We start from the raw sequence: 6000 nt of genomic DNA, 5'->3' as shown, positions 1-6000 counted from the left end.
AACCGACAAAACCTGTTACAGGTTTCACAGGCCAGACCTCCCAGATCCCTGGACTGCCCTTGGGTGATGGCCATGCTTCTGAAGAGAAGGCCCATGGACGGAGGCTTGGAGTCCAGGAGAATGATTCAGACTATGTCAAACTTGCAAAACAAGGTGGGCAGAAGGACCTTTTGTGCCCTAAGGAAGCAATTACTTCTCAACACAGCTCATACCAGCCTCCAAACTGGTTCTGCGATGCACCAGCAAACACTGGGACATCAAGCCGAAATGAGAAGAAAATCCCTGGAGCCTCTCCACTGCTAGAAGGCCCCTTTCTGAGTGACAGCAAGTCAACTTGGGAGAGGGGTGATGGCAAGGAGAACCAGCAGAACCACGATCCTATGAGCCAGATGGAGAAACCCAACTCATCAACCCAATATCAGGAGACTGACAATTTCAAGAGGGTAGTCTTTGATAAGAAACCAGCCCAACCAACCAACATGTCTAAGCTGTTGAGCTTTGGCTACGCTGAAGAAAACCCTACAGCCAACAATGATCATAGGTCGCGTAACCGGTAGAGCTGGTCAGGCTTTGGCCCGACTTACTTTTGAACATCAAATACGCACATCACATCAAAAAGAACATTTAAAAAATCTTTGTGCATACGGTACATTAATTGCGCACATAAACAAACAGGCAGGGGGGATGTGCTCTCTTCCCCTCTTTGTGTCTGACAGCCTTCTGTCATGGAGCAGCATTCACCTACTGAGCAACATCCCAGGAATACTGAACAGCAGGGCAGACCTGCTCTCAGGGGGGTTCCAATGGAGAGAGAATGGAGACTGCACCCCGAGGTAGTGGAACAGATATGGGGTGGGTTCAGCAGGGCCAAGTCAATCTGTTCGCCTCAAGGGGAAACATGCCCTCATGTGTTCTTCTGGCTGCAGGACGGGAGCGCGGCACTCGGGTTGAGATGTGTGGCTCATCAGTGGCCAGACGCTCCTGTACACATTCCCTCCGGTGGCGCTGATCCCAACCACACTGGAGTCGTGCGCAGAGAGATATTAACTATGATTCTGATCGCCCCATGTTGGTTCAAGAAAGCATGGTTTGCGGAGATCATTCTTCTGAACGGGGAGACTGCGGTGCCTCCCCGGCGTGCATAGAGGGCCAGACTTTAGTAATGTCACTCGAGCAATGACTGTTGACAGTCATCTGTCAATAGTGACATCATGAGTAATGCCATAAATCACTGATCATGTCACTTATGCATAGACATTGTGACATCATCAGTGATGTCATAAACCTTCCCTGCTGAAGTTATAAATTGGACCACTCTTGCTCACAACGCAGCCAATCAAGCCTGAACCTGCATCAACAACATGGACCATGGACCAAGCAAAATCTCAGATCAAAAGTAATTTTGTGATATTAATTGTACTGTAAGTATTGAAAGTAAAAATAGAAGTAAGAGTCATAACGTTAACATGGCATCCCACAACAGCGCGGAGTGGAGAGCTCTCTGCGACAAATTCACAACCGCCCAAAATCTCATCGAGGTGGAATCTCACAAAGACCCCCCCGCCCCCGAGCGACCCTTTCCGCTCCAAGTACAAGGCCATGGAGCTGCTCAGGGAGATTTGCTGGCTGAAGAGTTTGGAGGCTGGTGAGGCTGTGACTGCTCAGGGAGATTTGCTGGCTGAAGAGTTTGGAGGCTGGTGAGGCAGGTGAGGCTGGACATGAGAGCGACTCAGAGACGGGCTGAAGGCTGATGAGGCTGAACAGGAGAGCGACTCAGACGGGCTAGCAGCAGCCGTCAGAGCAGCCGGTGGACAGGGAGAAGGACAGCTTCGGGCCAGGCTTCAGTGGCGACTCTCCAGCCGGGCTGCGGGCCGTTAAACTGGGAGCTGTGGAGGATTATCTGGGTGTCAACCATGTCGAGACAGGAGCTGTCAGCTGGCCAGTAGCATTTGATGAATTGCATGAAACTGATGCAATGCATCACCAGCTTGGAAGAGAAGGTTTGCTGTTTGTTGCCATTGGACTTCACTGAAGCTAGAGCTGTATTTCTGGTCGGGGTAGATCTACAGTGTGTCACACAGGCCAAGGACTACTTTGAGATTGATGGCTATGTGACAAACCACATAGAGAGAAATGCAGCATATTATCGGACAATGTTGCTATTCATCCATCTCAGGAACCAGCTGGGCATCCCAGTGGGCGTGACGAGACGAGATAGAAGAGACTCAGGGCTTCCTGCAAACAGCAGACTCTATCTACCTACGGCAGGGGTGTCCAAACTTTTTTGAAATAATGTGAAAATACCCGGGGACCAGCTGCTTCTCACAACATATGGGTTATATATATTTTTTTTAATCACATGCAATACAATTGTACTCTAAAGATATTAAATCAATAGTTCAATAGGCTGTTTCATTCTATCCACCTGCTCACTGCCGGACAAAATTGACATTGAACTCTTTCAGCGATGGTCTCTTAGCAAATAATACAAACATAACTGTTTCAGCTTTCAGTGAAAAAGTATTAAACTTTCCAGCGCTCCTGAAAGCGGCGGCCCTCGCTGTCAACTTTACACTTCTTTGCTGTGGCCATGTCTGCCACCCAGTGGGAGATGTCTGTTGCTAGGTAACCGTTCCTACTTGGTGCTTGTCTACAAACTATGATAGTGCTGTCATCATTTAGGTGAACGTAAAAAATGCAAAGAACTTGCTTGATTAACCAATACTGTGTGGAGGGCCACATAGCCTATAGCAGTGATACTCAACTGGCGGCGTGGGCCCGCGGGCCGCATGTGTGGCCCGCGATGGAATTGCAAAAATAAAATAAAAATAATTACAGTGCACCTGAACGCAACATGCAAGATACCCGCTGAATAAGGCCATGTTCAGACTAGGAGGCCAAATCTGATTTGTGAACTTTAGTGACCTATTAATGACTTTATCCAGATTGGTTTTATGAGTCTGGACGCTCCAAGTCTGATTTGTGTCACTTGTCCCAAACCACATATGGAGGTAGTTTCCAATCTGCTTTCGACTGATGTGACTTGAGTGCTCCACCAAATCTGATTTAAACGTCACTCGCAACTCGTCATCAAATGCTTCTGCACAGGAAAACCACGTCACCAACGTACGTATTTACTGACTCCCACGTCGTTACCATAGCAACCCATGCAGATAGGCTGTTTAGGTCTGGCCACACAGATCCGACTTGAGAATCAGATTTGTGGCAGTGCGGACACACTCCCAAATCAGATTTGGGAAACCAATCAAGATAATGATGATTAATGACTTCATCAGCAAATCGGATTTGCCTGTAATGTGAACATGGCCTAAGTGTCCAAATGTTCATGTCATTATGGCCAATACTCCACTTCTGTTATAGCATTTCAGTCTGGAATATGGAATATCTTTCAATAATCTATGATTTAGCTGCTAAATTGTCAAATACCGCCGTCTGCTCGCTACCCAGGCACTTATGTATGTACTTAACCTAACTAACTACGTACGGTACGGTGGCGCAGTCGGTAGCGCTGTCGCCTCACAGCTAGAAGGTCCTGAGTTCGATTCTTGCCTGGGACGCTGTGGGCGCTGGAGTTGTGACCCCCCCATATCTTCAGTGCCTACTGCCCAGGTGGGCTATCTCGTGGAAAGGGCCTTTCTGTGTGGAGTTTGCATGTTCTCCCCGTGCCCCCCCAGGGGGTTCCTCCGTACATAACCCCCCACTAAAAACCTGCAGAAGATCGTCATCCGACCAGTGACGACAACATCTGAAGTTGGTCCCCGGGTGCTGGAAAGAAAAAGCGACCACTGCTTCTGGCCTGCCCCCTGGAGGAAAGGACAAGCCTGGATGGGTCAAATGCAGAGGACATATTTCACCGGCCACTGTCAGCATGAGTGTGTGTTGTGGCCGCATGCATGTGTTGAAGTGTTTGTGTCATAATAAAGACGGGCTTGTCCGTCTGAAATCGTGTTTTTTAACTATCCGGTGTGCACAACTTGTCAGACTAAACTTCGGCTGACACCCCAAAAACCTACAATCCGCTACAGAAAAATGTATATTGATTGTTTATTAACTGGCCCCTGGCCTTCTATCATTTCACGAAAGTGGCCCCCGGGCAAAGCAAGTTGAGTATCCCTGGCCTATAGTAAGTATATTTTGAGAGACAAGCCAGGGGCCATTTAAAATCAGTCCGCGGGCCGCAATTGCCCCCCGGGCCAGACCTTGGACATGCCTCACAGTATCTGGAGGAGGAGGGGAGTCCTCCCACTGACATGCAGAGTACTTCACTACTGAGGAGAACCTCCTGACCCATCAGGGAAGGACCAAGAAGTTTAAGTTGGCCTACACCCATATGTATTACCTGACTAAGAACCTTGATGAAATTGAGTGTGCTGCCACCACCTACTTCCACTCTATACTACAGAGACAGCTACAGGTATACAATGGAGTTGGCTCTCAATGCTGCTACGCTGTCACAGTATTAGATTACTAAGGGCTGTTACATGGACATTGCCTCTCAGCAGTCACTGTCACAGTATTAGATTACTAAGAGCTGTTACATGGACATTGCCTCTCAGCAGTCACTGTCACAGTATTAGATTACTAAGGGCTGTTACATGGACATTGCCTCTCAGCAGTCACTGTCAGAGTATTAGATTACTAAGCGCTGTTACATGGACATTGCCTCTCAGCAGTCACTGTCACAGTATTAGATTACTAAGAGCTGTTACATGGACATTGCCTCTCAGCAGTCACTGTCACAGACTAGTAGACTATTAGATTACTAAAGGCTGTTCTGGACATTTAGTAGAGCGGATAAGCACAATAATCATGCACTTTTTGAGAAAAGCGTGAAATTTCACACATAGCTAGGGAATATCATAAGATTTATTTTAAGATTGGGAGGGAAGTCAGATTTGACCAAAATTACCAGATTTTCCCACATCTAATGTACAAATGTGCTTATAACAATCGTGCACTTCTTTAAAAAAGCATGACATTTCTCACATAGTCAGTGAATACCATAAGGTTTATTTTAAGATTGGGAGGGAAGTCAGATTTGACCTCAAATCCAAGATGGCCACCATTTCCCCGAGTTCAATGTACAAATGTGCTTATAAAAAGTGTGTACCTTTTCAGAGAAGCATGACATTTCTCACATAGTGAGTGAATACAATAAGGTTTATTGTCAGATGTGGAGGAAAGGCGGATTTGGCCTCAAATCCAAGATGGCTGCCATCCCCCCAGGTCTAATGTACAAATGTGCTTATAACAATTGTGCACTTTTTCAAAAAAGCACAAAATTTCACACAAAGTTAGTGAATACCATAAGGTTTATTTTAAGATTGGCAGGGAAGTCAGATTTGACCAAAATTCCAAGATGGCCACCATGTCCCCGCGTCTAATGTACAAATGTGCTTATAACAATTGTGCACTTCTTCAAAAAAACACAAAATGTCACACATAGTTAGGGAATACCATAAGGTTTATTTTAAGATTGGCAGGGAAGCCAGATTTGACCAAAATTCCAAGATGGCCACCATGTCCTCCCCGCGTCTAATCTACAAATGTGCTTATAACAATTGTGCACTTCTTCAAAAAAGCACAACATTTCTCACATAGTGAGTGAATACCATAATATTTCTTTTAAGATTGGGAGGGAAGTCAGATTTGACCTCAAATCCAAGATGGCCACCATTTCGCCGAGTCAATGTACAAATGTGCTTATAAAAATTGTGCACCTTTTCAGAGAAGCATGACATTCCTCACATAGTGAGTGAATACCATAAGGTTTATTGTCAGATGTGGAGGGAAGGCGGATTTGACCTCAAATCCAAGATGGCTGCCATTCCCCCAGGTCTAATGTACAAATGTGTTTACAATAGGCCTACTTGTGCACTGCTTCAAAAAAGCATGACATTTCTCACATAGTGATGGTGGCGATCTTGGAATTGTGGTCAAATCTGACTTCCCTCCCAATCTTAAAATAAGCCTCATGGT

This window comes from Poromitra crassiceps, assembly GCF_964638095.1.
Source record: "Poromitra crassiceps genome assembly, chromosome: 2".
Taxonomy (NCBI): Eukaryota; Metazoa; Chordata; class Actinopteri; order Beryciformes; family Melamphaidae; genus Poromitra; species Poromitra crassiceps.
This window is presented reverse-complemented; position numbering follows the sequence as displayed.